We start from the raw sequence: 23643 nt of genomic DNA, 5'->3' as shown, positions 1-23643 counted from the left end.
TTTCTATTATTCGAAGTACTGTTCTCATCTTCAGTGTTATTCTCATAACATTTCGGCTGATATAACCTCCAACCTTCTTTAAGGGTATCTTGTAAAAGTTGGGAATCTTTTTGATAACTGGAATCTACATGGAATTTCAAACAAAACCCATTATTTAATCCATGGGGGTAGCATGCTCTCATTCCGTCAGCCATGACCGGGTAAAAGTCTTAAGTAATTCGCAATTGTAATCTTAGTATCGCCTGCATTGGGGATTGAACCTTCAACCTCCAGAAGAGTGTCACTTAGAACTAGATTTTTACTTTGTATTTTATCTGTTACATCACGATAACACTGAATATGAAAACAGGAGTCCGAATAATACATACTTAGCTCTTGAGTTTACTTCAAGCCAAAAATGACTATTTTTTGGATTTCAAAACCATTTTTGAATTTCAAAATGTTATGTGAGATTTAAGCAAACGTTGACCATCTATAAATATAAAAGCGAAAATGTATGTATGTATGTGTGTTCACTTTTTCTGTGTCTACAAAAGGCTTCTTTCAGAGAAGCGGTCGCTCGCTTCACAACTTTTTAAAGCTTTTTATATCACATATAAATCGTAATATCTCACAGTTAACAACGATGCTCGCCTGTCTATTTAATTTGCTCGATTTCGGGAAGATAAATATTCAACATTTGTCGCTCGCCGCATGTGGGTTAGTCTTTTTCCTATAACATATTGGAGGAGGGGGAAGCGTTCAGCAGTAAATACCATCCCGCAGTCAAACTCGACCTCATTAACTCATTAAAACGAGCACCTGCCAAATCCAAGTAATTAAATAAATTCAAACGTGTGTCTGTAAGCATGTCGCGGTGGGGCAATTGTTAACGTCGCAGGTTTTTTTTTTTTTTTTCACAACTTTGCCTCAACGGTTCGGGTTCGATCCTCATACTTACTTTTTTACCCCCCCACACACACCTCCAAACACCCGGGCAACGCCGGGTACCCCTCGCTAGTGTATATATATATATATATAAAAATTATGTTACTCTTAGTTTGTCCCTCTGTCTGACCATTCCACTTTTTCTCGGAAACTACAGAGACAATCTGATTGAAATTTTGTATCGACCATTGTTATTAAAAGGTGTAGCAAATAAAGTATTATGGAATTCGTTTAATACAGTTAGGAATTAATCTATATATTAATATGATAGCGCGTTATTTTTGTGTCACGCTTACATCTGGGTCGTTTGTTATGTACTTCGATTTCTTGTAATAATTTTACCAAGAATTCTTCATAAGTTTTGGTTTCGGTTATAGCTGATGACACTTTAGTCATCTATTTTTATTTTATAAATAATTTTACCAAGAATTCCTAAGTTTTGGTTTCGATTATAGCTAATGGCACTCCGATAATCTATTTAAAAAAAATAATTTTATCAAGAATTCTTCATTAGTCTTTGTTTCGATTTTAGCTGATGGCACCTTAGTAATCTATTTTTTAATGAATAATTTTATCAAGAATTCTGCATAAGTTTTAGTTTCGGTTATAGCCGGAGGAACTGAAGTTATATGTACATATATTCATAAGTTTGGGATTTGGTTTCGATTCAAGCTGATGAATCCAAGTCATACAGATATATATATTTGTTTTGAAAACTTTATAATATATAAAAATCGATAGAACATTAACTCTATAATAATATATACGAAATCTGCAAGAATTAAAATATATTTAAGCGTACTTTACGACCGGGCGATGCCGGACGTTCGTGCTAGTTCAGATAAATACTTTTGCAGTTTAACAAAAAAAGCTACAATAATATCAGATCGTCTCCATTTACACTGAACATCGACAGAATTCCAACATCAATATAGTATACATAAAGAGTCCCCTGTGGAATTTCCACAGGTCCTGCTAGTAAGGATTAGTATTTTAGTTTTACTTTTTTTTTGGAAACTATTGAGTCGATCTAACTGAAATTTTGTATAGACCTTTGTTATAAGATGCAAAAACTAAATATTATGGTATCATTCGATATACACTTAGGAATTAATAGGGATGGATATTTAACTTCCACTTTTTCTTGGAAACTACTATACCGATCTGGCTAAAATTTTGTATGGACCTTTCTTATGATAAGGTGCAGCGAACTAAATATTATGGTATCCGTTTGATACAGTTAGGGATTAATAGAGATTAGTATTTAATTTTAATGCAAAAGTGAGCACAAATTCAACCATTAATTTAGCATAAAGAACTAATTCTAAGTCAACAGGCTATAACGTTTGCCCGTTTTTATCGGGTTAACTAGTCTATTCTATTATAAATGGATTAGTTTGGTATGTTTATAATAAATAAAACTTGCACCAGTCAAGATGCTGATTTATGGAACGTCAATACTTTTTGTTTTTCCTTTTTTTTTATACAAAGAGTTTAAAAAATCGTTAATATCACCGAAGGAAAGGTTCTTTTGACACAGCAATAAACTGAAAAATTACTGATGCAAAGTCGATACGATATATTTCCAAACTTCTCGCAACTGGAATCATTTCAAGCTGGTTATCGAGGATTTATTTTTTTTTATGAAAGAGAAGCTGGATGAGTGGAGAAGGAAAGGGAGAAGCTTAATATGCCATTAATCGGTTTTGATTTTTTATCCATCTTTGCCGAACATACGTTAGTGGAAAAAGTAAACAAGAAATCAGAGCTCTCATTACACAAGAGGTAGTATCGTCAATAATCTGCAAACGACGCTCTAAGCTGGTTTGGGCATACCCTAAGATTGACCTCAGAGAGAATTGCAAACCAAGTTCTTCAACAAAACCTTGGTGAAAAAAAAAGAGGAAGACGAAAAATTAACTGAAAGCTGACTATCGAGAGATTTGATTGCAACAGGAAGAAAATGTAAAGACGCTGCAAATTTGGCTTCACATCGAAAACAATGGTATATTTTGTCTGCCTCATGTATCGCAAGATGTGGTTCCTAAGTCTAATGGCTATTTGAATCGTAAGTCTAATGTAAAACTGGAAATGTAAAGATGAAGATCACTGGTTTGGGTACACACGAAAGCTAATAGAATTACAGATAGGTTGGGAGATAATAACCAGTTTGTGCGCAGGAAGTGTAAGACAATGGAGAGGAATTAAAACTCAAGCGGAAAAAATGTATCTGGATGACGAATCAATTAAGTTTGACCAGAAATCTTGCTATCTTGGTGTTATCACAGCTGCATAGGGTGCAACAGGTGCTAGTGTGATGGCAAGAGCAGATAGAGTAAACTCAGAACGTCTGCCATTACTAACCAGCATAGCATTCCCATTATCGACTAAAGGAATATTCTATTGAGCATGTATATGCAGTGTGATATATTAAAGTGAAATGTGGCAAGTGAGGGTTGAGGACATAAGTTGCATGGAGAGAACTGATACTAGAATGATACGATGTGTAATGCGAGTATTTAAGACAGATCTGATAATCACAGAGAAAGATTAAATGTGGATAGTATAGGGGACGTGTGCAAAAAAGGAGACTTGGTTTGGTCACACTAAATTGAAATAATAATAGCAATAAAAAGGATCCAATGGCTACACATTAACACTAGCCACAGACACACAAGTGCTATTAGTTTGATGGTAGCATTGGTGCACAGGATGCAGTAGGTGCTAGTGTGACTGAAAAATTAGAAACTTTTGATGTCTCATTCATAAAAGTCGGGCGTACAGCCATTCACATCTGTGAAATCGACGAACTCATCTAACTGTGCTGACATCAACTTCATAAGTTATCGACAGACGCTGATGAATGTTGATCGGTTCAATTTTTTTTCTGCGTGGAGAAATTTCATAAGACATCTCTGCTTCTGACGCACGTCCGTAACAGGAGGTTGCTTTCTTAGAGTCTCACACAGTTGATATCTGCCACACAGAGATGAAACTTTCAGGTCATGAATGGACGAGTTAAGTCATCATAACAATGCTATCTGTAATCCCCTCTGATCCATTCAGGCGGAATAAAATAAAATAGAATGCATTATCTTTGTAACGTTCCGCATATAAAAAAAATAAAAAATACTGAAATATTACTAGAAAAATATGATTGTAGTATCATAAGATAGGACCGTGATTTGCCAAAGAAACTACAGAAAAATTGAAAGAGGATAATAAGAATGTGTTGAGAAAGATTTATAAACAGTGTTAAATTAGTATGCAAAGATCAAGTTATCTGATCTGTTATAAGAACGAGACTTTGATTAAATTAGCTTTTTATTGAATATTCAAATTCATCCTAACTATATCACTGATCTATATATAAAAGTGAGAATGTGTGTGTGAGAGGACACTTCTCAACCTATATACTCAACGAATTTTTGATCTACAGACTTGAAGTTTGATTTATAGGGTCTTAGGACATATAGAAAACTTTAATCGGTTTTCATCCAAAATGAGCTGATAAGGCGCCAACATTGAAAATTTGGTATGTTGGATTTTGTAAAGATCGTGTCATGCTGGTCTAATGGTTATCATACTTCACTCGTTGTCTTTATTTTTTGGTTTCGATCTCAGCTCGAGTATTATTTTTTTTTACATACAAGAAGTGAACTGTTCAGAAAAAAACCATAATACTCGCATGGACATGTCTCAGTTTCTGTATAAATTAAAATATAATATGTGTATTTTATGACCGGGCAACGTCGGGTGGCTTGCTAGCATATCTATAAATGTGTGAGGACACTTAACTTATATACTCAACGAATTTTTGATCTACGGACTTGAATTTTGGTTTATAGGGTCTTCAAACATGTGGAAAACTAATTGGTTTTCATTCGGAGAAAAGGGTTGTTTAAGGGTCCAAATTGAAAAAATTGGTACTTGGGGGGGGGGGTCATCGGATTTTTATGTTTATCAACTGTTTCACGAATGTGCATGCATGAATCGTTTACATGACAGGTTAAGAATAAGTTTGAAAACACTTTTTAAAAGACCGTGTCAATTGGCCTAATGGTTATTGTACTAGACTCACGGTTTTGGTTTCGATCTCAGGTTAAGTGTGTTTTTTTTTTTTTTTTTTTTACAAGAACTGTTTAGAAAAAAAAAACAATACTCGCATGCACATGTCTGTTACTGATTTTTTTATTTTTTTATTTTTTTTTTTTTTAAGTAATTAAATGTTATATTTTATATCTATGGTGCTTCTGTGTATCACGAATAAGAATTCTGCATTAATTAAAATATATTTATGCATATTTTACAACTGGGCAACGCCGGGCAGTCTGCTAGTATACAAAAAATCCTTTTATGTGGTAGATCAATAGCTTCAGCAATTGAGCATGATGCTGATGCTTTAATATTAAGAGAGAAATCAATGGAAGGAAATTATTAAAAAAAATTTGAAGGAAATTGGCAAGAAGGTGGATAAATCTTAATTACGAGCAGGCTGCATTTTTTTTTTTGCGCCACTTTTTATTTTATTTTTATTTTATTTTTATTTTATTTCTTAGAGGATAAATATACAGTCAAGTATGGATTTCATAAAATTGTTTCTTTGGAACGAACTGGATTCAAACTGGGCACATCCAGTTTTTTTCTTTTTTACTAGAGAATAACCACTTATTAAGGCCCGAAGACCGCTCGAGGGTTAGGATTAATGAATCTAAGATGTTAGTGTAATAATCGTTAATGGTTGGAATTGGGTAGAATTAGATTAATAGCATGGCTCAACAAGAACTTGTTTACATTGGACTTGAAGGCTAGCAAATTGTAGCCAGCGAAACAAAGTTCCAGAGGCAGGCAGTTCTAGGAAAGAAGCATTTATGGAATTTGTGTTTAGATTTAAACACAGATAGAAAGTGTGAAATTTGTGATAGTAGTTGCAGTTAGTCATGTTTTTATCAAAGTTTGGCAAGGAGGAAACCATAGATTGGAGCTCAGACGAGCACTTGCCCTGAAAATAACGATAGAGCAGAAATAGGCTCGCAACGTCTCTTAAAAAAAAAAAAAATTTTTTTTCACTCCAAACAAGGCACAATGCTACTTTGAAGTAGGGGGGCTACTATCGGGGGTATAAGTTTCAGGGGAATTATGAAGGGAGATGAGTAGCAAGATGTTTGTTCACATTACACTTGAACTTCTGCATATCAGTACAGTCGGAAAAGCAGAATCCCGGAAGGGAGTTCCAAAGTCTTGCAGTTCTGGGGAAGAAACTATTGGAGTAGAATGCTTTCTTACACCTAGGGATCTCTACTGTGAAGGGGTGGGATTTAGTTGCTTGTCGGGTTTGTCGGGGGGGTAGTCATGTCGAGGAGGTATTAGTGCTTGTAGTTCGTCAAAGCATTCACCATTAAAGTACTTGTAGAACAGGCAGAGGGATGCAACATTTCGTCGATGAGACAGAGGCTGAAGCCTAGATTACAGTTCAGGACCTATCAGGTTGACGACTCTCTTTTGAACCCTGTCCAGAAGTGAGAGACAAGTAGCAGATGCACCAGCCCAAATGTGACAACAGTACTCAATACATGAGCAAATGGTGGCCTTATAGAGGTACAGGATACTTTCAGGTGTAAGTAGTTTTCTAGCATGGTAGAGAGAGCCTACCTTCTTTGCAGCAGCCCTGGAATTGCTCTCAATGTACATTCCAGTTCATGTTCCCTGTAAACTTTAGGCCAAGGAGTTTAAAAGTACTTTCAGGTAATGTGATCTTGGCCATTGCTGTTGGTGGATAGAGAAGGTTTCTTGTAATTATTGAAAGAAACAAGCTTAGTCTTAGCAGCATTGAATGTGACCATCCATTTTTGTCCCCATTCCACTACAGATTGGAGGTCATCTTCTAGTGTTTCTGCCATTTCCTTAGATATGTGTTCATTCATTTTCCCCTCATGCCTATTATAGAGAGTAATGTCATCAGCAAATATACCCATCTCCGGAACAATTTTATCAAAGAGGTCATTTATGAATATCAAGAATAATAAAGGTCCAAGGATAGACCCGACGTACTCCCGCATTTATATAATATTGTGTAGATGTACGACCATCGAGGACAACTTGGATTTTTCTCTTAAGAAAGATTTTATTATGTTAAGTATTCTTCCAGTGATACCATATGATCTAATTTTCCTTAGAAGACCATTGTGCCATACCCTGTAAAAACCTTTAGACATATCAAGGGCTACCGCTCTACCCTCCCCTGTTTTGTCCAGTGAACGGTATATACGTTCAGAGATTACAGCTAAGATATCTGCTGTGGAACGGGCTTGCCTAAATACATATTGTTTGTCGGTCAGGAGTTTAGCAGCTGTTAGGGGTTGGACTAGGGTGTGTGAAAGAGGTTGCAGGGAAAAGAAAAGAGCATCACCTACAAGGTTTTGAACTATCAAAGGTGCACCAGACAGCTTTTGTAAACAGTACTCATTTTAGGACATACTTGGCTCTTATACAAATAGAGGATTACATCGGCAGTGAGATACCTACTGGAGTAGTAGAATGATTCAACCACTTTTTCAGTGATATTGGCAACAGATTTGATGCGTGTTCCATTTCAGATCAGGAGTGAAGGTCAGTCCCAGGAGCTTATCAAGACATTATGCTTCCACAAGATGAGAGCAATTCATTTTAATTCTCGGTCCACATCCTTCACCATTTAACTACCGTCACCATTTTCATTTCTTGGTAAATACAAAAACAGAACTCCGTTTGAAACTTGCACAATGAACAAAATCAAATTTAGCAAAAAAAAAGAAAAAAAAAAAGTCTTTTTAGTCGTCTTTATAAAATTTCTATCTCATTCTTCAGAGGAAAAGAAATTTGATTAGAATTTTGATGCTTTTGCTGAATAGACATCCAAAAAATAGTTTGGTTGTTTTGTTTTACGGCATATCAACCCCATTCTGGGTTATTTAATGCTGAATCCGGTAAAAGTTTTTATGATTAAAGATCATTATATCTTCAAATATTTGTTTGGTTTGATTTTTTTTTTATAGAGGAAAATTGCTTTTGGTTTTGCAGAACATGATTGAGTTTTAAAAAAAGATAATGTCAGTTTTTGGTGCATTTTATGTCAAGCCGGTATTGTCATACAGCCTGATCAGGTAATTTAATGTAGATTTCTGAATTTCGACGTCAAATCGGCTGAGGTGCCAACGAAAAATTGTGGCGACAAATACAAGGTGGTCACTAGAAAAGCGGGGAAATAAAGATTTAGTTTTACAAAGAATAATTTTTACAAAGTTTTTCAAAGACAAATGTTATTTTATACTCATAGATACTCAAAATGTCGTCTATGCACTTCACTGCAGCGTCAAACAATTTATTTTTACAACACTCACACAGCACCAATGAATAAATAGCAATCACGCATTTTATTCATGATCTAAGCTGACCTTCAAATTTCCCGCTTTTCTAGCGACCACCCTGTATTTGGAAAATCTGATTCTTTTACCAATTTACTTTCAGAGTTTTTATTTTTAACCGTTTTTAGATAAAGAATATCACTTTTTTTTGTTTTTGTTTTTTGCAAAATCGCTTCCTACTAATTTTGTCTAAGATTTCGTAAATATGCCTTATTTGGAGTTGCTTTCCCTCACGCACAAAAAACAAAAACAAAAAAGCATTGGAATCTTATCTAATCCTAAGTTCAGTGTCTCCCCCCCCCCAAAGAAAAGATTAAAAAAATTAAAAACAATCCAACTTTCGTCATCCATTTGCAGTTTTCCCATCCGCATTCCACACAAAAAAAAAAAAAAAAAAAAAAAAAAAAAATGCCTTGCTTTGGACAATCAAGAAAAATGCGCAATAAATGATTTGCAAGAAACAATAAGTTTGTTCTGTTAGTCGAGCGTCCGGGTAGTTTTGTAGCCAAGAATTCGGAAATCTATACATTAATAGGATAGAGTGTGTCATTTTGTGTCATGCTTACATCCGAGTGACTGTCGTTTGTTATAGACTTCATTTCTTGTAATAAATAATTTTATCAAGAATTCTTCATGAGTTTTGGTTTCGATTATAGCTGAAGAAACTCAAGTTATATATATATATATATATATATATATATATATATATATATATATATATATATATATATTTCATAAGTTAAGTGTGTTAAATAAGAGTAATTTATTTTAAAAGTAAAACTTTTTTCACAAATAAACAGAACTTTTCATTTTTATTTCAGAGTTTAATAGAACACGTTAAAATTTAAAAAAAAATTCTATTTTCACCCCAAGCAAGGCACAGTGCCACTTTGAAGTAGGGGGCTACTATCGGACACATAGGTTGCAAGGATATTATGTAGGTAGATGAGCAGCAAGATGTCTGTTCACTTTTCACTTGAACTTCTGCATGTCAGTACAGTTGGGAAAGCAGAATCCTGGAACGGAGTTCCAAAGTCTAGTAGTTCTGGGGGAAGAAACTATTGAAGTAGAAAGCTTTCTCACATCTAGGGATCTCTGTAGGGGTGGGATTTTGCTGCTTGCGTCGAGGGGGTACAAGTGCTTGTAGTTAGGAGCATTCACCATTAAAATACTTATAGAACAGGCAGAGAGATGCAACATTTCGTTGATGAGACAGAGGCTGAAGCTTAGATAAACAGTAGTACAAGTTGCATTAGTAACTTTGTGGATTCCTTATGGTCATCATCGCCATATTGTATGAATCCGAAGATTCTATTGTTGCCATTGTTTTCTCCGATATTTTTCTAGTCAGAATTCTTTCTAGAAAGAAATCCGATACTTACGGGAAGGACTATGTGAAGGTTGCCAGCATCCCAAGTGAAAGTGACTTTTTGTGGAACGAACTGGATTCGAACTTTGAACATGCAGGTCGTCAGTTCGTGTTGTTAACCACTTGACCACTGTCACCTCCCTTTTTTTACGGTTATAACTGAAAAGGTTGTGTAATTTAGAAAAATAAATCTTTGGAAAGGTCCATGAAAACACAGAATAAACCTTTAAAGAATTTCACTACTCATGGAGATTCCCGAGTCTTGACATAAGTAGCTTCCTGAACGCTCTGTGATAGATTTAACAATTACAAATTAAAAAACGACTAAAACGAATATATATCTTTGGACAATGTCAAAACATTGTTAATTCACTGCCCACATAGCAGTAGTCGTATAGTGCAACGGTTAGAAGCTCCGAATGTCGTTTGGGCGATCGGGTTTCGATCCTAGCTTGAGGTAGTTGCTTGTCTAGCCGCACTGATAAGCTGTGAAACAACGAAACAGTACTGTATGTGGAGGACACACACACACACACATATATATATATATATATACATACACACACAAAGAAAGAAATGTTACTGTAGCCAATAAAAGTTTTATACCTTCTCACCTCATTTGTTTTGGTTTTCAAATCATTTTTTTTGCTCTTCATTTACTCAAAAAATTCAGTTTTTTTCCGAGCAGATTTGGGAAAAAAATGGCATATTTAGAAAATAAGCCTCGTTTTGATTTCAAAGTTTACAGGTGTTTTGAATTTTTTTGGTATTTTTTTTTTTTTGGTGCTAGTGCACTTACTGATCCGCGCTATTTTTTAAATCGTATTTCCAAGTTTAATTAAAGTTTTATGTTTTTTTTTATTCAATTGTAATGTTAAAGTATAGAATAGGTTCAAAACACCCTTCCCTCCCCATGTTAAGAATGGCTTTTTAAAAAGTAGCATTATTATTTCAGCATGGATCAATAAGTGCATTAGTACCTTTTTTTTTACGAGAGTATCCAGCGTAGTATAAACACCACAACCTCCCAATGTTAAGAACGGCTTTCGGAATAAACACCCCCAACCTCGAAAGCCGTTCTTAACATGGGGAGGTTGGGATGTTTATAGTACGCTGGGTACTCTCGTAAAAAATACCCCCCCCCCGCAAAATCCAAACGGGGCTTGCTTTCCAAAGAAAATGCCACCATTTTTTTTTCTAATCCGCTCGGAAAAACTGATTTTTTTTAGATTAAATCAAGAGCAATAAAAACTACCTGAAAACCAAAACAAATGAGCCAGGTAGGTATAAAATTAACTTTTATTGGCTACAGTAACATTTATTTATTGTATTTATTATTTTTTTTTTTTTTCGTATTGTTTGTTGGCTTCTCTGCTAAATTGCCAAATGGCGAACAGGAGACGGTCATCCTGGGAGTATTGATAATCGCTCAAAAAACGAAAATGAAAATAAAATACTGGTAGAAACCCACCCAATAAGTGTCATACTGACTAATTGTCCCAAAACAAATAACTGGACCAATAATAAGATACAGGGACAGCTGGTCAGTGCTCTGCTGACATAATTTAACCAATCACATTCATTGACTAATTAATTCTATCACCAAAATGATGCAGCTATACAAATCGCTAATTTTATAGATTTACTTCCGTTGTGTGTGTTTGGGGGGGGGGTATTCCAGTGCCAAGAGAATATCTTTGGCATTAACCCAAACCAGTTTAGAAACGGGAGTGATTCTATAAAATTCACTACAAATCTTTCACTCGCCTGCCACTAGCACACACAAAATATCAAGCGGCGGATGTTTGAGCTAAGGAAAAATCTCAATATAAAAATAATTTCGGTGAAAGTGCACTGGGGGATCACCAGAAGATTTACCCTTAAATTGTTTTTTGTTTTTATATGCAACTGTTTACAGGTGTATTCGGGGCTGCTGCGAACAAATACCACAGTTTATTTCGTTGCTGACACAAATTATTTACACAAGTAACACATTCACTAGCCCATAGTTAGTATAGTTAGTTATGTCTGGCTGCCATTTTTTTTTTTTAACTTTCATGTACGACGGTAAAGTGGGTACGCATGCGCAGAAATTTGCAGTTATTGTACCTATTTACTATGCCTCCCCACGGGACAGAGTTAAACACCAGGGTCGTTTTTTAACGTGGAGAAAAGGTACAAAAAAAAAAAAAAAATTGTCTCAGTCGTGAAGGACTGATTCTCCACCGAAAGAGAAGAAATGGAAGTGCAGCATTTGAAGAACAGATACTACACTTTGATCTTGACCAAAAGGCCAAGTTAAGCAGACAGAATAAACCACTCCAACCTCCCCATGTTAAGAACGGCTGTCGGAATAGCCCTCCCCATGTTCAGAACGGCTGTCGGAATAGAATATACAGGGTACTGAGATTTGGGAAAATCTATGTGATCGGTTTTTGGCCAGAAAGTTGGCGATTAAGGGGTCAAAGTTCAACGATTTGACCTTTGAGAACTCTACCAAACTCCGACAATGTTGGGTCTATGCACTTGAAATTTTAGATATAGGTTCCTTGGACATGGCTCTAACTTAACTGTATTTGAGCCCAAAACAACAAATTTTAAGGGGTCATAATAGGAGTCAAAGTTAAAAAAAAATTGACCTCTGCGGTCTGGTCTAAATATTTGAAATTTTACATAAAGGGTATTCAGAGATAGGGCAAGCTTTTTCATCAGTTTGGGTCGAAAATTTTTAGTTACCAATATATAAATGTATGTATGTATGTGTTTGCATGTCTGCTTTAAACTTTCAATAGAGGCGACGGATTTTACCAGGATCAGTATCGTTTTAAAATTCGACCTTTCATACAACAAATATCGAAAAACTGGCCAAAAACATTAATATCTTCCCCTTCAACTAAGCACTTTTCTACTGGGGAGGTGGGGGGGGTCACTTTTTTAGCCGATATTTTTGAAAGTTATCCTCTCCTTTAGATTGTCTAGCCTTAATTTTAAAAAATGTCGCTTCCGGTTTGGCAGTGGTCGTAACAGCATAAACGCTAGGTTTTACCCAGTCCTTTTCCTCCTTTGCGGTACGGGTTCGAGCCTGCCTTCCTACTACCACTTTTTTTTTGCTCAACATACAGATCCAAATACCCGGGCAACGCCGGGCTGTAATGCTAGTATATACCACAACCCTTTTTTTCCTTGTTAAAAAAAAAAAAGAAAAGATAGCGGCCATTGCACAAAAGCTATTATAGAACGCATTGGATATTTACGGTGTTACTATTGTATCTTATTCTTGGCAGCGAGAATTTAAACTGTGATATTTGTTGACAGCAGACCTGAATACACATGTAAACAGGTGAATATATATATATATATATATATATATATATATATATAACAACTTCTTAAGGGTAAATCTTCGGGATGGTCCCCCAGTGCATTTTTACCATAATTACTTTTTATAGAAATCGCTTCAGACAAGGCATGAAGCTACCTTATGTAAGGAGCTAACAATATGTATACATTATTTAAAAGTAAAAAAACAAAACAAAAAAAAAAACAATAAATGTTTGATAGATATATCTGACCCAGAAAACAGCAATTTTTCCCCTTTGTCGGAAACATAGAATTTGAGGATTGTTGGTTGATTGTTTTTGTTTTATGGCATATCAACCCTTTTCAGGTTATTTAATGCCGAATCCAGTGATTCGTAAGAAAAATGTTTTAATAGAATATATTTTTTTCAAGTCGGTTTCTATTTAACCCATAGTTGTGACCCTAACAGGTACTACCACTCTGGGTCAGAGTGGACCTGGGAGCAATGGCAATTAAAGGGTAGCTCCACACTCCCTAAGCCCGCAAGCTGGGGCCTCACCATCGGATATAGTTTACAGTCATATCCAGGACCGAAATTTGAGGAATACAGAACAAAGAGAAACAAGAGTTATGAGGCTTCCAAAATAAACCAAAAACCTACTTTGTACTCTTAAATACAATAAAATACGAACCTCAGCAATAAGTGAATAAAACAGGGTACTTATGCACTTATGTTACCATGCTGAAATAGTTATTTTAAAAGCCATTCTTAACATTTAGGGGGTGTTTCATAACTAGGTGCTAATTTAGAGAGTGATCTGCGCTAGTTTTTAAATCGTATTTCCACGTTTAATTAAAGTTTTGTTTTTTTATTCAATTGTAACGTTAAAGTACAGAATAGATACAAAATACTCTCCCCTCATGTTAAGAATGTTTTTTTAAATAACGTTATTATTTCAGCACGGATCACTCTCTGCATGAGTACCCAAAACTTCTGTACTTCCACTTAATTAAAAAAAAAAAAAAAAGATAACGTGAAACTTGAATTCAACTTGAAAATAATATTAAAAAAGAATAGCACGGTAACATAAGTGCATAAGCTCACAAAAAAGTGTTACTAGATGATTCAGCCATTTTTAAATGTGGCAGCAAATCAAATTCGCTCAAAAAGATCTTGAAAAAAATAATCATTCCCACAATCACTTTAGAAAAGGGTTAATAAAAAAAATGATACAAAATTACAGATGACAAATATTAAAATCTTTGGTGTTTAATTTCATAACTCACAATCCAACATGGCTGTCATTCGTTTCTGTAAACCGTCAACATAATCTATTAAATTCATTCGCGCAAAGAAGCCAAATTTATATAACAACCAAGTTAACTTTGGCCAAACAATTTCAATTTACTGATAACGCCAGCTACCTTGACAAATGCTAAATAAACCATCAAGAGAGATAACTCATTAAGCACTTACTGAAAGACATGAATATATATACAAGTTAGAAAAGCATTTCATCTAAGGCATGAAAATTGTTAAACAAAATGTTTTTACTATAGGCTTTAAAAATAAAGGTACAAGATTCAATTTGAAATTTATTTATCTTCAAAGTGCACTTTTATAAATTTTACAAAGTAAGGTATAAAAATTTAATTTAAATTGAATCCAAAAATTACCTTGGATTTATTTTATGTAATGTACATTCTGTTGCACTTTAAAAAAAAAAAAATCATTAAAAATTTTATATCTATATCATTAATTGCAAGATGAAAGATAATGTTTTTAAGTTCCAACAGCAACATTGCCCAGTCGTAAAATATGCTTAAATTTTGATTTTGATTAATGCAGATTTCACACTTATTATTCAATTATATTGGACCCAATATATATTAATGATTAAAAAGTTAAAAGGAAAACGATTTGTGTGCCACCACCGATAAACGAAACCAAAACGTTTAGCTTACGATTTTCAATCCTGGGCAACGTTGCGATTCCCTGCTAATATTAATCAAAAGTAAAAAGAAATGATTCGTCGAATAAAACAAAACAACAATATCCCCCCCCCCAAAAAAAACACTGCATTTTGTTTGTTCGTTTGTTAATGAAAAGGGGGTTTATTTTGGTATTGAAATGTTTTTCTAATGCATTTCTGTAAAGAAACATTCAGATAACTGTTTCCTATATTAATGAGCTTAGATTTATTTTCTACATATTTGTATTTATTGATCTCTGATATTTTTCTCAATATTTATTCTGTAGGAGGTATTGCCAGGGCACATGAATGATGTGACGCAGACAGAAATTTAGAAATGATAAAAAAAAACTTCCAGTCTGTGAAGATCAGCAGCTTTCATTGGTCAGAACTCACAACCGTAGAAGAGAATGGTACAGAAGAGTGCTTAGTAGACTCTGACCTTTGTGGCTAGCTTGATTTCCGGTCTGGACGACAAACGGAAATGAAGGCAGCAGCAGCAGTAGCAGCAGACAAGTCCGGTTTAAGGGATGCAGCTATTAATATCCATACTCCCTTGTACAGTCACAGGGATGACTGAAACTAGGTATTTGAAGCAATTCACTTTTTTAAGAACTGGCTTATTTTTGGTGAGGAAAAATCCTGCTGTCAGCAGTTTGGTTTTTCCATCATTCACCTTCATGCCAAGTTGGAAAGAAAAGTGTTGCAGTTTGCTGATTACTGACTGGATGTCTGAAAAGCTTCCGCTAAGAATTACGATGTTGTCGGCATAGTCCAACTCCTTATGGACAAACCCCTGACCAACAGTAATTCCTGAAAATTGCTCAAGTGTGTGTGACATAATCCAATTCACAGTAAAATTGAAGAGTGTGAGTGAGGGGACACAGAGTTGGATTTTAAAGTTTTATTTTGCATGTATAGAACATAATCCAGGAATAAGGACATCGATTTTTCAACAAACCTGTTAAATATCACCTGTTTGTGCTGGGTTTCTCCCTCTTTTGCACAGCAACTCACCTGAAATTAAGAGAGAAAATAACAAACTGCTTTAAAATGCGCCTGAAAAATATATAAAAACTATTACAAATATATGCTGAAAAATATAAACAAAATTAAATAACAGGTGATCTATTCGTTATTACTAACTTGTAGTTCACCTTCCTAAACTAAGTTATGTTAAAGAACTAGCTTAGGTGCCTGGCGTTGCCCGGGTGTTCAGAGGTGTGTGTTGAGAAAAAATAAGTGGTAGTAGGCAGACAGGCTCGAACACGTACAGCAAAGGAGGAAAAGAATGTGACCGCCCCCCAAACAAAAACGTGACGCTGCGCCCATCGCCAAACCGGAAGTGGCAAAGGTTTAAATTAAGGCTAATCAATCGAAAAGAGGGGATGGCTTTCGAAAATATCGGCGAAAAAAGCGACCCCCTCCTTGTAGAAAAGTGCCCAGTTGAGGGTGGAGAAATTAATGTTTTTAGCCAATTTTTCGATATTTGTCGTCCGAAATGTCGACCTTCAAAACGATACCAATCTCGTGAAAATCGGTCACCTCTGTCGAATGTTTTCGGCATACATACATACATACATACATACATACATGATGATGATTGCAACGTCTTGTCAGACGAGTGCCACTCCCTAAGACATTTAAAATGCATGAGCCCAAATGTCTGAGTGAGTATCTATACAAATATGATGTTACAGAGTCTTAGCTTTGTACGACAGCTAAGTCTCTCTCTCGGTTCAAAATGTTGAGATCCAGCAACAAGCAAGAGCAAGATAGCCAGCAACAAATTAAACTGCTTAATGCGGGTACTGGTCTTCCGCTTTATGGTTTTTTTAAATCAGAGATTTGCTTCTCCTAGAAAGGTTGCCTTCACCACGGCTTACGGGATCCCTCTCCACCCCAATACACATATACACACACACACAAATATACACGGTGCTAGTTGGCTGTTGACCCAGAAAAAGAGTACATACATACATACATACATACATACATACATTTAAACAGACAGGCGAGATTTATATTATAGATTACAATTAGAAATTACTTATACATGGTCATGGATGACGAAACGAGAACAAGTTACCTTTGTGGATTAAATAAAGGGTTCTGTTCAAAATTCTGTACAGATTCCCAAGCTTGAAAAGATGCACATGAAGAAGGTATGAAGATATATCATCCAGAAGATCACTCAACTACTTTAAACAAATGCATCCCTTTCACGGAATGTATAAAAAAAATAAATAAATCATGAATATGGGAAAATATCTGTCAAATAAAATGGAGTCGAGTAAATGTGAAAAAAATCAGGTTTGAGCTAGAATAATCATTCGACGACAGAAAATCGATTCTAAAAATGGATATTACTGGATATCTCGCTCATCATTTATAAATATCCTATTTGTATTCATTGATACTATTTTTTTTATGTGTATTATCATCTCTGTATGAGATTCTATTTGTCAGTTCATCTGTTCGTCCATTTTCATCACTAAACATAACATATTGTAATGTTTTGAGTTGAAAGCCATGTTTAATTTCAGAAGAGTTTTCAATGGGAAGCTAATCTAAGTCCTAGAGATGAAAAAATGGTTTTGGTGCTTAACTAATTCTTGGAAATGAAAAAGAGTTTTTGTTGCTTAGCTAATTTATATACGTCTTGGAAATGAAAAAGAGTTTTTGGTGCTTAGCTAATTTATATACGCCTTGGAAATGAAAAAGAGTTTTTGGTGGGTAGCTAATTTATATAAGTCTTGGAAATGAAAAAGAGTTTTCCGGTGGGTAGCTAATCTGTATATTATTAGTTATATCCCTTTTTTTCTTTTTTTTTTTGCTCAACACACACTTCCAAACACCCGGGCAACGCCGGACACCCAGGCTAGTCGTATTCTAAGTATCATCTGCACTGCATTGTTATATTACACTGCTTCATTTTACTTGCTTAAATGAAATAATGACTTATCTTTACAGGAACTTCCGGTACTTCCACGGTTAGTAATGGTGAATCAAGAAAATATGATAATATTGATGTTTATTTTTAATAAATCATTTTTATCTAATTTTCGGTTACTTTACTTATTTCAACCTGACTTGGCATAATAACGTTGAAATACTGGTTCCCTTCAGATCACTGAAGTTAAGTTATACTGAGTTTAGCCAGAGCTACAGTGGGTGACCGTTTGGCAAGACTATGTGCTATATATGCTCTGAAGCCTGGGAACGGGTGTGTTCTGTCAGGCTATTTTTGCCCAAATCATGCTGCAGGAAATTAATGAAACATCCCAACAACCTCAAACGGTTAAGGGATAATCAGATCTCGAACTTAAGTACATTGAATTGTTTCTACTCTCTTTTTTTAAATTAATTTTTGGTGAGGATATTTATTTCAGCATGACAAGTAAGCACATCAAAATAATTTTACTTGGAAAACGATTTTCAATTGTATCTGATTGTAAAGAAATACCATTTGTCTTTCCTTCAATATCGATGTGATTTGAAAGTTTATTTTTTCTATGTAATCGATCATTTTAGTTTTGTATTGTTGATTTTAGCATTATTAATCGATGAATGATAAGAAATGAAGAAAAATATGAATGAAAACCTGAATGAAACGAAAATTAACAAAGGAAAACAAATGAAAGAATATTAATGAATGAGAAATGAATGAAAAATGAATGAAAACAATTGAATGAAGACAAATTAATGAAAACAAATTAAATAAAATGAATGGAAGAAGATTAAATTAATGAATGAAGATGAAAGAAAATTAATGAAAAATGAATGAAAACAAATGAATGAAATATGAATGAAAAAAGATTAAACTAATGAATTAAAATGAAAGAAAATTAAATTAAATTGAAGAAAGATTTAACGAGAAAGAAAAAAAAAGATCAAACAGTTGCAGAGTTAATTTCTCTTCAAGACAAAAAATCTCAGGAGAAAAAGGACAATATCAACACTTAAAAGACATGAGCTGAGTTTTAACAGAATTAAACGAAAGTATATTTAATTATTGGAAGTTTTTGAGTTGAGTAATTTGTATATTTTATTTATTTTTTTGCAGACTATAATCCTCATTATGGTCGCCCTTCAGGGCCCGTGGCACAGTGGATAGAAAGGTTGAATCTCTACAGTTCAGGTGAGCATTGTCTGAAGATAGTGGTTTCAATCCTACCGAAAGCCGGGCAAAGGATTAGTTGGCCAAAACATGGTGAGACGACAACAACTATGGAAGGCGGTAATTACTGAAGATATAGTTAAGAGATTCAGCATTCCTATCCTGTCGTGATTAACTACTTGACCGAAGGCCAGAGGAATAGTTGGCCGACATCGTAAAACAACAGCTATGAAGATAAGTATAATAGTCCACAAATAAATAAATAAATGAATAAATAAATAAAATAAACAAAAAGTATTTCGTACCTTGATCCATGATTGAACCCAAGTCAGCTTCTAGATTAGCTTTATATACTTCAACTGATCCACAATTATGTTGAGCGGAAGAAAATTAAGGTGTATTTATAAAGGGATAAGAACGGTAGAAGACTCATACTCGGTGTTCAACGACTTTATTAGATGAAACTTAGTATCACGCATTAAATTTGTCATTTTATTTGATATATGGTACCTCTTACACGTGTTTTGTTAAATAGTATAAGCAGATTATCGAGAAGCAACGCTAGGATAGTTGTAGTCTTTTCATGCATTTATAGTAATTTTATTTTAATTTACATATTATTGGTGTTATTTGGTCATCTGGGTTGACTTCTCTACGATTCTTCTTAATAGACCATCCATTTCCATTAATGCCATGGCTTGTATTGTGTGAATCTTTCCTCTAATTCTAATTTTTTCAATACTTTTCGGTTATGGTCAAGATTGTCTGCTCGTTTTGATTTCCGGTTTCTACTCCACAGGCGAGACGACAGTGACAAACAAGATATGGTCCTTTCTGCTTAATCATCATCTTCCTCTCGGATAACATGAAAGCCTCCTCTGTTTCCTTATTTAAAAAAAAAAGAAATTTTAACAAAGGAGTCACCACTTATCAAGGCCCGGAGACCATTCGAGGATCAGGGTTAATGAGTGTACAGTGATCAGTTTATTGCTGTACTTTCGGTGATATTAACCATTTTAAAAAAATCTTTATTAAGAAAAAAAAGAAAGAAAACGAAATGAAGTAATGGCGTTTTCATAAATTAGGATATTGATTTTTTATTTTTTACAAAAGAGTCACCACTTATCAAGGCCCGGTGGCCACTCAAGGATAAGGGTTAATGAGTGTATAGTAATCAATGGTAAAATGTCGTAGTAATCGTTAGTAGTGAAAATTTGGTAAAATGGATTACTTAAGGGGATGGCTCATCAAGAATTTGTTTATGTTGGACTTGAAGATGATATATTGTAGTCAGTTGGAGAGCAGGAAAACGGAAGTGAGTTCCACAGGCGTGCAGTCCTAATGTTAAGAATGGATTTCTTGTTCACTTGACCATGCCTAATTTTCACCCAGATGGGCAGCAGAGGCCGAAGTCAAAAAAAGCAAAAATTACAATCTTGGCTACAGTAATTGTTTTAATTCAATTTAGCTTCTTGGCCTTCGGGACAAGATCAAAGTGTAGTATCTGTTCCGGCAGATGCTCCAAGCTAGGACTAGCTATGACTAGCAAGGACCAGATGTGGGGGCAACCTCACATGCCTGACCTTTAACCAGCTCCCATTTCCCACCTCTCGGGAGCTGGTCCCCCCTTTCCCTTCCCCCTCCCTTCACTCCTCACATTAAAAATTGGCCTTGTGCCTAATTTGCTCGGTGGGGGAGCAAATAAATACCATCTGTTCTTCAGATGCTGCACTTCTATTTCTTGTTCTCTTTCGGTGGAGGAGAAATCCTTCACGACTGAGACAATTTTTATTTTTGTACCTTTTCTCCACGTTAAAAAACGACCCTGGTGTCTAACTCTGTCCCGTGGGGAGGTATTGTAAATAGGTACAGTAATTGTTTTACCAGTTTTTTCAGCACTGTTAAGGCTACCATAGTTTTTACATTCCACAGTCCCTGCAACTCTCCTACAAGTTACAGGTGTCTGCTTCGTTGTTCTCCTTTACATTAATTCTCTGGTCGACTTTTGTATGTTTATTAGTTCATATCTGTGCTTTGTTTTGATGAATGTTTTGATTTCTTGGTATGAGGACATATTAAATTTCGTTTTCGTTGCTCGGGTGCCTCACGTCTGATCGCCACCTACCTCTGTTCCACATTAGATTCTTCTGTTTACGGCCAACACGTGAGTTTTACCCATACACAACAGCGGCACAATTGGTGTATTCTACAGGCTAAGCCGAGAGGGCAATTGGAAGAAAGATAACTTGGAGAATTTACAGGGTTGAAAAGTAAAGTAATACAATATAATGTAGAAAAAAAACGCAGGAAAGATTGGGAAAGATTGATTAGGGGATTAGGAGAGAGACGGATACTTTTACAAAATTATCTGGGTTAGTTTAGCATTGTATCTGGGATGGATATATATATATATATATATATATATATATATATATACATATATATATATATATATCGTTTTAGAATATAATCATCCATTGACACGTGTTTCGTCGTCTACCACTCATCAGAGTGGCTGAATCTAGCGATATATATATATATATATATATATATATATATATCTTCTATCTATATATCTATAAAAACAGAGATGTGTGTGCCACAGACGATTTCTGATTGGTTAATCCAATAATCACATCTCCTAAAAAACAATGGTTTCTACGCTCTTACCTTTACCATAAAATATTATGGCTTTATTTATTGTCCATCTTGGAAGGGTTTAATTTTTTAATAACTTGTTATTCACAAATTAAAAAAATACGAAACTAAACTACACGAAATCAAACGCTCCGACAAACTTAATAGTAGTACTAGCAAGCACACGCGCACACACGCACACACACACGTTCACTACCGTCACGTTGTTATGGCAACCAAACAATGTTTACAAAATGTCTACGCACGTTCGTAGACATTTTGTAAACATTGTTTTTAAAAAATAAAAAATAATACTTCTATTATGTTTTAAACGACTGTAATAGTTTATTTTGGAAGTATATTTCATAAAGAAAATTGACAACCCACTTTAAAAACAGAAATTACGAGTTTTATATATTTTATTCGCAGTTTTTTGTTGACTCTTCTGGCGGCCATGTTGTAAGCCCTAACGGTATTTTTGGAGATTACCCAAATAAATGTTATCAAAGGCAAGATAAGTTACTTTTCCACCAAACTGGATATATTTTTTTTATTCAATGTAGCATATTTATTCAGCTCGAAAAACGGGTTTGTATTACTGTACACATAAATTCGAAAAAGTTGTCAAAAACCAAATATATAACAAATACATGTTATCAAAGGCAAGATAAGTTACTTTTCTACCAAACTGGATATATTTTTCGTGTTTTTATTCAATGTAACATGTTTATTCAGCTCGAAAACCATACGGTGTTTACCGATGTATTGGAAAATTCAAGATGGCGCCTCACTCCCTCTTTAACACGGTAAGTTTGGGAAAAGGTGTTATAAATAAAAAACTAGAAAAAATACTATTAAAAACCCGCCGAATATATGTCAACCTATGTCACGGTAACATATTGAGCGAGTTTTTAACAGTATTTTATTCAGTTTTTTATTTATAACACCTTTTCCCAAACTTACCGTGTTCAAGAGGGACTAAGACGCCATCTTGAATTTTCCAATACATCGGTAAACACTGTATGGTTTTCGAGCTGAATAAACATGTTACATTGAATAAAAATACGAAAAATATATCCAGTTTGGTAGAAAAGTAACTTATCTTGAGGCCAAAAAAATAAATTTTCAGGGGTCATAATAGGGGTCAAAGTTTAAAAAATTACCCCTTTTTTTTGCTCAGCATACACCTCCAAACACCCGGGCAACGCCGGGCACCCATGCTAGTATATCTATAAAAACAGAGATGTGTGTGCCACAGACGATTTCTGATTGGTTAATCCAATAATCACATCTCCTAAAAAACAATGGTTTCTACGCTCTTACCTTTACCATAAAATATTATGGCTTTATTTATTGTCCATCTTGGAAGGGTTTAATTTTTTCCTAACTTGCGATTTACAAATTAAAAAAATACGAAACTACAATCTAACAATCGAACCTCCGACATCACGGCCGCCATTATGAAACTAAACTAAAAAAAAAAAAAAAACGCGCGTTCACTCATGGTCTTTACATTTCGGGTTTGGGTACTTGTGCAGTTTTCCATTGACATTAAAAAATGGAAATATTAAAAAAAATATATATATTGTACGTACTCGTCATGGGATAAAGTTTTCCTACAGAAAAAATCACGTAATTTCATCAAGTAGTTATTTTTTTATAGCGAAAAAAGAAAACAATCAACGCTACAAGCGAGTCATTATTAATTAAACAGAAAGTTCAAGTAGGGGGATTTCGCTTTTTTTTATAGCGAGGCCAAATTTCGCGAATTTGGCCTTTTTTTAAAGCAGTTTGGCCTTCAAAATTTCTGTTTGGCCTTTTTCTTCACCGATGAAATAAAAAAAGCAAATAAAAACAACGCAATAAAACTTTTAAAAATACGGCACACTTTTGTTGTTCTTGTTTGTTTTTTTG

The 23643-nt window shown here is 34.7% G+C and overlaps 1 protein-coding gene across 2 annotated transcripts in view; it reads right to left on the bottom strand.

Annotated features, from left to right (window-relative positions):
• LOC145285867 (uncharacterized) overlaps positions 1 to 23643 on the bottom strand; it is a 510918-nt gene that overhangs the window by 405621 nt on the left and 81654 nt on the right. Inside the window, exon 2 of one of the 2 annotated variants that reach the window (XM_080134312.1) lies at positions 15934 to 15989. The exons of the other annotated variant lie outside the window; for it this stretch is intronic. The gene's annotated coding sequence lies outside the window, so the exon portion shown is untranslated. The remainder of the gene's footprint in view (positions 1 to 15933; positions 15990 to 23643) is intronic. 2 annotated transcript variants of the gene reach the window in all.

This window comes from Euprymna scolopes, chromosome 10 (assembly GCF_053919585.1).
Source record: "Euprymna scolopes isolate OS-2025 chromosome 10, ASM5391958v1, whole genome shotgun sequence".
Taxonomy (NCBI): domain Eukaryota; kingdom Metazoa; phylum Mollusca; class Cephalopoda; order Sepiida; family Sepiolidae; genus Euprymna; species Euprymna scolopes.
The sequence above is the reverse complement of the archived record's forward strand: the minus strand, read 5'-3'. Positions and strand labels throughout refer to the sequence as shown.